A 10,648-nucleotide genomic window follows, 5' to 3' on the forward strand; every position below is an offset into this window, starting at 1 on the left:
CTCTCAGGAGACTGCTGGGGGAAGGAGCCCACTCACCTGGGCGGAAAGGCTCGCTGGAGGGGTGGAGAGGTGCGGTCGCATGGGCACCGGCAGGCCCAGCCGTCTTCCCCAGAACGGAGAGGCGGGCCGAGGCGCAGCCTGAGTGAGACACATGGGTGCCGGAGCATGGCGGTGGCGACACCCCTCGGAACAATCGTTCCGAGCTGCTGTGGAAATATGCTGGGCGGAGAGGGGTGATGGCGTGGTGCACAGGACCTACAAACCTGCTGGGCAGCAGCATCCGAGGGCCTGGCGCCATCTGACCCCTTCCGCTCGCGTCAGACCACTGGGGGACACGAGCTGCCAGGGCCGCTCGGCCTTTGCTCTGCTGGGTAGGGTGAAGGGCCACCCGCCAGGCCGCAGGCCCTCGAGTCAGACACTCCATGCAGGGAGGAAGCATCTTGCTTGAAACATCAGCCAAGGCTGGCCAAGCAGTCCATCTCCAAACGGACTGAGAGTGCCCAATCGATCAGAGTGCGGCCAAGGCATCCCCTGGCAGGCCGCCCTGCACGGGGGGGCATGCCGGCTTCACATCCCGGCCTGCTCCTGGGCTGAGCAGGCTCAAAGGAAAGGCCCATTGGAAAGGGTCTGAGAGGCAGGAGCAGACCCGGGGCCCTGGGGGCCCTGGCTGGCAGGCCCGGGTGCTGCCTTCCCCTGTCTGAGAATCGCCAGACCTCACGGAGGTCTGACTGAGCAAACTCGGAGAAAAAGGACCACCGGGAAGGGGCTGAGAGGCAAGCGCAGACCCGGGCTCCTGGGTGCCCTGGGTGCTGCCTTCCTCCGTCTCAGAATCGCCGGACCACACGGAGGTCTGACCGAGAAAACTCAGAGAAAAAGGACCATCAGGAAGGGGCTGAGAGACAGGTGCGTACCTGGGCCCCTGAGGGCCCCGGCGAGCGGGCCCGGATGCTGCCTTCCCCTGTTTCCGTATCGCCGGACCTCACAGAGGTCTAACTGACCCTGTCCCTAGTAATCTGGAGGAAAATGACCCCCCTTTTTTGTAATCTGTGCACACGACCTCCTGGAGCCCTCGCTGGGATCGGGGAGGCAAATGAGCTCTCATCAGGACTTCCAGGCAAGCCCGGCCATCTGGTCGCCCAGTTGGAAAGCATTGCACGCGACCAGATGGCCGAGGGGATAGGTGCGACCAGATGGTAGAGGGAATAGGCGTGACCAGATGGTCGAGGGGAAAGGTGCGACCAGATGGCCGGGCTGGAAAGGGAAGCCATCTGGTTGCTCTGTGCCCCAACAAAAGTGTGAGCGGGCGCCGGGGCACAGGGGACCGGAGACCCAGGCCCCAGCCATGGAGGCTGCGAGGGGGACCCGACGGGCCTCCCCACCCGGGGCCTGCGGACACCTTGACAAGCAGAGGAGGCCTGCACGGGACCAACAGACCCCTGTACTGGGCCCCTGGCAGAGCGGCAGGCTGGGGGATGGGGCCCAGGGCCAGAGCCCCCGACCCTGGGCCCAGCGGGCCCCTGGACCCAGCCGGGGCTGCCAGGCCCGGAGGCGCAGGGAAAGCCTCCCCAGGCTCGCCGGACCCCGTCCCGGGCACCCTGCCACGCAGCAGGACCCAGGACGGAGCCGGGGGTGCGGAACTCCTAAACCCAGCCAAGCAGGGGGAGGCTCCCCAGGTACAACGGAACCCTGTCTCAGGCCTTTGACAGTGCCGCAGGCCAGGGGACGGGGCCCAGGGCAGGATCCCCTGACCTGGGGCCCAGCGGGGCCCCTGGACTCAGCCGGGGCTCCCAGGCCCGGATGCTCAGGAAAAGCCTCCCCGGGCCCGCCAGACCCCGTCCCGGGCACCCTGCAACATGGCAGGACCCAGGACGGAGCCCGGGGTGGGAAGGCTGCCCTCCCTGGGGCCCTCAGGGGCCCCGGCTTGAGCTCCTGAACCAGCCAAGCAAGGGGAGGCTCCCTGGGCACAATGGAACCCCGTCCCAGGCCTTTGGCAGTGCCGCAGGCTGGGGGACGGGGTCGGGCCGGAGCACCCGACCCGGGGCCCGGCGGGCCTCTGGACCCAGCCGTGGCACCCAGGCCCGGAGGCACAGGGTAAGCCTCCCCGGGCCCGCTGGACACCATCCCAGGCACCCTGCCACGCGGCGGGACTGAGGACAGAGCCCGGGGAGCCAACCCTCCCCGGGGCCGCAGAAAAGCCCCTGAACCCAGCCGAGCAAGGGAAGGCTCCCCGGGCACGATGGAACCCCGTCCCAGGCCTTTGGCGGGGCAGCAGGCTGGGGGATGGGGCCCAGGGCCGGAGCACACGAGCTGGGGCCCGATGGGGCCCCTGGACCCAGCCGGGGCTCCCAGGCCCCGAAGCAAAGGGGAAGCCTTCCCGGGCCCGCGGGACCTCGTTCGGGCACCCTGCTACGTGGCAGTACAGAGGTCGGAGCCTGGGGTGGGGAGGCTGCCCTCCCCAGGGCCCCTGGACCCAGCCCAGTAGGGGGAGGCCTGCCAGACCCCATCCAGGGCAGCCGTCCAGCTGCCGGCTGAGGACCGCTAGGCCGAGAGGGGTTCCACAGAATCGAGAAAGAGCTATCAATCTGTATATTCTTTCCGTGTCCGGGCCGGGTGAGGTACCGCGTGTTGAGTCAAATTAAGCCGAAGGCTCCACTCCTGTTGGTGCCCTTCCGTCAATTCCTTTAAGTTTCAGCTTTGCAACCATTCTCCCCCTGGAAGCCAAAGACTTTGGTTTCCCGGAAGCTGCTCGGCGGGTCATGGGAATAACGCCACCAGATCGCTAGTCAGCATCATTTATGGTCGGAACTACGACGATATCTGATCGTCTTCGAACCTCCGACTTTCGTTCTTGATTAATGAAAACATTCTTGGCAAATGCTTTCGCTTTGGTTCGTCTTGTGCCGGTCCAAGAATTTCACCTCTAGCGGCATGTTAGACCTGGCACCTTGGCGTGAGTTTCCCTTCAACTTTTTGCTGATGTGCCTCATGTGTTTTGTTGGTGTTAGCTGCTCAGGGCACTGTGCCACTGCCAATCAGGGCCACAGTGCAAGTGCTCCCTATGAAAACTGTATACATTGATTGGTGTCCATGTTTGGCTTATTTAGTTTACTATCAGCCCCTAGTAAAGTGCACCAGGAGTGCCAGGGCTTGTAAATACAAATGCTGCTGGTGGGCTTGCAGCACTGGTTGTGCCACCCACAGAAGCGGCCACTGTATGTCTAAGGTCTGCCATTGCAGAACCTGCGTGCAGTCTGGTACTGTCATGCTGACTGCGCAAGTGCACCTACTTGCCAGTCCCTAAACCTTCCCTTAACTACATATTAGTCAACCCTATGGTAGGCCCAAGGGCAGGGTGCATTGTAAGCATACGGTAGGACATGCCCTGATGTGTGTGGCATGTCCTAATAGTGAATTACAGCCATTTTCGTTTTTCACTATTGAAGGCTCCCTGCTCTCCATAGGCCAGAATGGGCTGCTGGAATTATTACACTCTATAATCCCAGCGGACTCAGAGAGCAGGGTAGAAAGTCAAGTTTAGTATGCCTGAACTCAGAATAATAAAATACTTCTTTTAGTAAAGTTTATTTTAATATCCTGTGTTTGTAAATACTACTTATAGAAAGTTAGTATTTACTTGCTTAGCCATTTCAGTCCGCCTCTGCTTTGTGTGTGTGTGTGTGTGCTGCCTAGTTTCAGGGAGGGGCAGGGCTGGGGAATTCCAGGAGACAGGCTGGCTGCCAGGTGGTGGGTAGAGAGATTACACCAGGATGGGTGGGAGGAGTACACCTTGACTCTGAATAGACCGGTGCTCTGCCACCACAATGCTGGCTCTGCCCCCTGTGGAGCGGCTGATGTCTCTGCCCTGTGCACTGAAAGGAAAGAGCAGAGTCACCACAACAAAGTGCTCCAAAACCGGACTGAGCCAGGCACAGGCCCCCTGGCCACAAGGAACAAAAGAAACTGTGTATAAAAGAAGGAGCCCTGCTCCTAAGAAATCAGATCCTGTTTACGCCAAAAAGAAACTCTGTCTGAAGAGGAGGACCTGGGAAAGCTACATGGAGGACTACTGTCTCTAAGCCTGACAGACTGGCCTGTGGTGGGTGCCTTGCTGCAAGAAGGAGAGGAAAAGTCTGAGAAAGACTTTGCAATCAACTTGTGCTTTGTGAACAATCTCCAAGGGCTTGCTGGTGAACTTGCCCCTGAACTGCGCCCCAGGAACAGTGGGCGCTACCCCTCCCAAGAGGAAAAGGAAGCTGCTGTGGGTGAATGGCCTCCTGACTCCAAAGAACCTGTGTGCCCCATCCTGCCGAGCACCGTGACCCCTGCTTGACTGTGCTGCTGTGAGCACCATGACGGCCTGCCCTGATTGGCCTGATCAAAGTAAACTGCTGCCCCCTCGAGCCGGAGCTCGCATCGTAAGACAGGCTTGTCTCCCTCTGAGCACCGAGGCTCTGTGGCCCCCGAGCCGTAGGGCCCATCGCAAGGACTGACGCCGCAAGGTTCGCATCGCTGAAAGAAGTTGCAGCGCCTCGCGCTGAAATCACCCCCGAGCCGCCCCTCCTTCCTCGCCCCTCGAGTGAGCTGTGGAAGTCCTGAGGCGCCCCACCAAGCATCGCTGTCTTCTGACCCAACGGGACTGCAACGCGACGCGGGACGCCCCTCTGATGACTGCCGAGGCCGCCTCGAAATCCCTGTGAAGAAATTAGGTACTGTGCGCTCCGAACGCCCCTGTACGAAGCACACTATCCCCTGTACAGTCCGTACTGCACTGTACGCCACCGTCCCCGTACGCTGCTCACGCGGGAAGCGTGAGGCTAAGAAGGACTCGTACCAAGCTCGTATGGAGCGTACTGGCGACTGTATGGCCCGTACGGTTTAAATCCCCGTACGCTTGCTCACGCGGGAAGCGTGAGGCGAAGAAGGAATCGTACTAGTGGTGTACAAAGCGTACCGAAGCCGGTACGACGTGTACCAACGCCAGTACGAAGCGTAAAGACAGCGCTGCGGTGCGCACGAACCCCAAAGAAGCATAAATTGCACCTAATTTTGCCTTTTGAGAACTGTGGCCACCTGAAACATTGCATACGAGTAACTGGAACCCTCTTTGAAAGTTAAGGATTGTATTTTGAAGCTTGCTTGAAAAGTCTACCTATAACGATCTTTATTTTTGATAAATACAGTCTTGTGTCTCTGTGTGGTGGGTTGGTGGTTATTGTGGGACACCCTAAATGCTTAGCCTCATGCCCTCTGGAATCTAGCCTGACTGCTTGCGCCACATTACCTAGAGGGTGTGCAGGGGTTATTTTTCAAGAGTAATCCTTTGCCCTGACTTAGAGGAAAGGGTCCCTGCTTGTCGCAAGTGCATACCTGCGCCAACCAGAGACCCCGGATTCTAACACGGCACAATACGAATGCCCCCAGTCGTCCCTCTTAATCATGGCCCCAGTTCCAAAAACCAACAAAATAGAACCGGAGTCCTATTTCATTATTCAGCTGACCGGCCTGCTTTGAACACTCTTATGTTTTCAAAGAAAACGCTTCGGACCCCCAGGACACTCAGTCAAGAGCATCAAGGGGGCGAAAAGAGTCAGGGGCTGGGACAGGCGGTAGCTCTCCTTGTGGGGCTGGTCCCTGCTTCTCAACCCAGCCAGGCCGGGGAGATCGGGGAGCCTGCCCAGGCATGAGGGACCCCTGTCGCGGGCACACAGACCCTCAGGACGTGCGCTCGTTTTCCACACATTTTTTCAAAAATTCTGCGTAGTGGCGCTACGCCAACTACGCCCAGCCCAAACCAAACTCTTACCACGCAGTGGAAAGGACTTAGCCAGCCAGCCTACCACCTGGCCCGGTCCGTGCGTCTGATCCCAGCCAGGTTGGGGAAGCTTCCCTTGGCCTGATGGACCCCGTCACAGGCACTCCGACCCTCGCCAGGCCGCAGGACGGGGGCTCCCGCACCACAGGGTCGTATAGGGGTGGGCAGAAATCTCTGCTCCGCCAGCGCAGCAGATAAAGCCAGCCACCCCTACTCCCTGGCCCGGTCGCTGCTTCTGAAAGCAGCCAGGCCGGGGAGAGCTTCCCTGGGCCCCGGTGGACCCCTGTCCCGAGCGCCCAGACCCTTGGCTGGCTTGCAGGACGGGGAGGCTCCCACACCCCAGGGTCCACCAGACGGAGCACGAGTCCCGGGCCTGGCCCCAGCTTCCGAACCATAGCCAGGCTGGCAAGAGCCTCCCCGGGCCCCGGTGGACACCCTTCCCCAGCACCCGGACCCTCAGCTGGCTTGCAGGATGGAGGGGCTTCTGCAACTCGGGGCCCGCCGGACGGAGCATGAGCCCCTGGCCCAGTCCCAGCTTCCGGACCCTAGCCAGGCCGGGGAGAACCTCCCCGGGCCCTGGTGGACCCCCGTCACCAGCACCCGGACCCTCGGCTGGCTTCCAGGACGAGGGCTCCCGCACCCTGGGACCCAGCACGAGCCCTGAGCCCGGTCTCAGCTTCCAAACCCTAGCCGGGCCGGGGAGAGCCTCCTCGGGCTCCGGTGGACACCTGTCACCAGCGCCTGGACCCTCGGCTGGCTTCTAGTATGGGGGGCTCCTGCAGCCTGGGATCCTGGGACGCAGCACGAGCCCCTGGCCCAGTCCCAGCTTCCGAACCCTAGCCAAGCCAGGGAGAGGCTCCCTGGGCCTCGGTGGACCCCTGTCCCCAGTGCCCAGACTCTTGGCTGGCTTGCAGGACGGGAGGCTTCCGCACCCCGGGGCCTGCTGGACAGAGCACAAGCCCCGAGCCCGGTCCTAGCTTCCGAACCCTAGCCAGGCCAGGGAGATCCTCAACGGTGGACCCCTGTCCCCAGCACTCAGAACCTCGGCTGGCTTGCAGGACGGAGGGCTCCCGCAACCTGGGACAGAGCACGAGCCCTGGGCCCGGGCCCGGTCACAGCTTCCGAACCCTAGCCAGGCCTGGGGGAGCCTTCCCGGGCCCCGATGGGATCCCCGAACCCTCTGATGGCTTGCAGGACGGGGGATCCTGCACCCCGGGGCCTGCCAGATGGAGCTCAAGCCCCAGGCCTGGACACTGCTTCAGAACCCTAGCCAGGCTGGGGAGAGCCTCCCTGGGCCCTGATGGAACCCAGTAACCAGCGCCCAGACCCTAGGATGTCTTGCAGGATGGGGGCTCACACACCCCGGGGCCCACCAGATGGAGCTCAAGCCCCAGGCCTGGATACAGCTTCAGAACCCTAGCCAGGCTGGGGAGAGCCTCCCCGGGCCCCGGTTGAACCCAGTCCCCAGCGCCCGGACCCTCTGCTGGCTTGCAGGATGGGGCCTACCGCATCCCAGGGCCTTCTGGACGGAGCACAAGCCCTGGGCCCGGTCCCAGCTTCCGAACCCTAGCCAGGCTGGGGAGAGCATCCCCAGGCTCCAGGGGACCCCCCGGTCCCGAGCACCCGGAAACTTGACTGGAACCAAGGAGGGTTAAGCCCAGGCCTGCCAGGGGAGCCCATTTTTCTCGACTATTAAGCCCCCATGTAGAGGGGGCTTACAGAACTTTGGGGAAGGAGAAAAGTTGGAGGTAGTCCGGCCGGCAGGCCGGCCATCTGGTTATCCAGCTCAAACAATGGCAAGCTGGAATCCCACATGCTGCCCACCAATGTGAGAAGTTGGCCTGGCATATGCTGGTCACTAGTTATAGTGGCCACCTTGCACCAGTCCAATTCGACTCTTATGGTAGATAGGTTTAAGACAACCTTTTAAAGAAAGCTATCCTAGTGGTAGCTGTGGAGAGCAGCCTTCAGGCTAAGTCTCTGAGGAATGTAAAGCAGCTTGTTTTACCTTATAATCTCTTGAATTACCAAATGAAAAGGACACCACACAGGTATATATATATCAAATATATATGTATTTATTTCTAGACACACTCTAATAATCTCTTTATAAGATTAGAAGCCAGGTAAACATTCAAATGTCAACAGTTCTCAATAAATTAAGCACAAATATGGCTGGAGCCCTAGGGGCGTACCAGACCATATACTAAAGAAATGGGTTAACAAAGTCAACTTGCAAAATGACAAAGCCTAGGGCCTTGGGAATCGCTGGGGCTTCACTACTGCAGTGTTAGCAGGTAAGTAACAAGCCCACGGGAGACGCGTGCAGTGTCTAAACACAGCCGCGGGTTTCCTATAGGTTACAATGGAGCAAGTCGCGGTTTGTATTTTAAAGTTTTAGGGCACTTTGAAGAAGTCAACAAGCAAGCCACTTACAAGGTAAGTATTTTGAGGGCCAACACACACTTGGGCACCAGAGTGCACGAGTTACCTCACCCAGGGAAGCCGGGTGCATAGGTGTCTTTTGGTGTCGGGTCGACATGCTGTTTTCAATGGAGACCAATAAAGACTTGCTGCTTGTGACGACTGGAGAGGTGTCCGCTGGAATCCGAAGGTGGATTGAAGATGGAGAAGACCTGAAAATTGAAGGGACCGTGTTCAAAGTCACTTGCCAGTGACCGGTGGCCAGCAAGATGGATGACCACAGATGTCGCGTCGACTCAGGTCGTCGATGGTGTTTTGTCTCTTTTTTTGCTCACGAGGTCCAGGAGAGATTGACGATGACCAGCAGCTGGATTCGGAGTGTACCAAAGTGTCTGCAGCTGATGACGGTGTTGTCGACCAGATTAGAGCCAACAAGCCTTGGCAACTGCAAGTCTTGTGTAGACTGAAGATAGTCGAGGATGCAAACCAGCAAGGTCTGATGGACTCACCCAGCAAGGGTAAGTGAGGGCAGGCCTGAAGCAACCAGGAGAGCCCTTTGAGTTGATAAAGAAGTCTTCGGGGGACCCACTAGCCAGTGGGCAAGTGATCGCAAAGACACAGCTGCAGGAAAAGTTTCACAGGAGCCCACGGTCACTTGGGACGGGGTAGGCCGCTGATTTTTGGAACAAAACCTGCTGGGGACTTGGGCCAGAAGTGTCCAAAGCACAAGTTCATTGAATGTTGTTTAGAGTTTGCACTTGAAATTAGTGCATGGTTCCCAGGTATTGCAGTTCCTCATCACTCGTGGGGTCCAGATGCCACAGCTTTGCTGGCGACTCAAAATGGCCGTCAAGAGGTCAGGAAATCTGCTTCTGGGGTCGCAGGTACTTCGGACTCTGGCGGGAGCATCAAAGTTTGCAACTGTCATTTAAGGTTTTTGGTGCTTGCCAAGCAGGGGGGTCACTCCTTGACTCCAAGGGAGATTCTTCAGTCTTCCAAAGGTAGTGGAACGTTGAAGGGCCAGGATTCTTCTTTGTAGAGCATCGTCCAGGGTTATCTGAATTGCATTGGCAATGCTTGCTATCTTATAGGGAAGATAGGGGATGGACTAGCTCTATGACCACTCCTCTAGGAGGGTCAGGGAAGTGGGTGGTTACACCCACTTCCCTTTGTCCAGTTTCATGCCAGAGCAGGGGCAGGTAGCCCCTGAACCGGATTGAGCTGGCATATGCACAGAGGAGCCTACTGCTCCCCCAGTGCAGGACTTCAAAGCACTCTAAGAGTGCACTCACCCAGCCCCAATACACTAAATCCTGTCTGGGAGGTGGTGACACCTCCCTGTGACAGGATACCTTTTGTTGGGCTTCCTCCACTGCGAGTTTCGGTCAGCAGCAGGAGGGCAGCCCAGTGCCTGTGCTGGTGGCATCCATTTTGTGATGCCAGGGCTCTTGGAGATTTCTACCGTTTAGTACAGTGGGTACATGTCATCCCCTCTAGAAGGGTGGGATCATACTCCCACACAAGTTACTGGTGTGGGGGTATGATTACAAGTTGTTTGACACCAAACACGACATGTTTTAATGCAGTCATTCCAAAGTTAGCATTGACCGCGAGGTTATAATGCACTTAAGAGTATATGGTTTAACCGCATCCACAAACAGCAGCAGAGAATAGACTCTGCCAGCTGCAGAGGGGTCCTGCTCATGCAGAAGCACCCCCTCACATAGTAAACCAAGCACCCTGCCCTCAGGATTGATAGGGCCTGCAATAGGGGTGGCTGATAGGTTTATATGTGTGTGTATGGTGAGATACAGGAACCTATACCTCAGTGAGGAGTGCTAACACTACCTCACACAGGCTGCAGTAGCAGGCCTGTGGTGTCAGATTGAGAATGCTTCCCAGGGGTGGCATAATACATGCTGCAGCCCCTGGTAGGCCTGTGAAGTACCAATGCCCTAGGTACCTAAGGTACCATATACTAGGGGCTCATAAGGTACCACAGTATCCAATGACTAGTGCATCTAATACACCAATCATTTAAGGGAGTAAGCAGATAGGCTGGGGTCCTGGATAGCAGGATCCCAGCCAGACTAGTCAAAAACCATTTAAACACCAGGAAAAAACGTGGGGGCAACCATATAGTCAGATTCCACCTTCCTACATAACCTCCCCCCACCCCCCAAACGAAAGGAGATAAGGCTAACTTTGCCCAGTTAAGCCTTTATTTCCTGAGTGGCCATATAAGGAAGAACCTGCACTAGCATGGTTGCTCCCTGTCTCATGGTCCACTTGGGAAATCCTACCCCAAGGGGTTTTAGAGTTTCTCCAAAGTCTAGGGAAATTACCTGTATTGTTTTCTGGCGCAGAAGTAGGCTGGTGGGGTGTCTTAGTCTGGAAGTGAGGCCCTATTTG

Source organism: Triturus cristatus, chromosome 5_1 (genome assembly GCF_964204655.1).
Source record: "Triturus cristatus chromosome 5_1, aTriCri1.1, whole genome shotgun sequence".
Classification (NCBI taxonomy): Eukaryota; Metazoa; Chordata; class Amphibia; order Caudata; family Salamandridae; genus Triturus; species Triturus cristatus.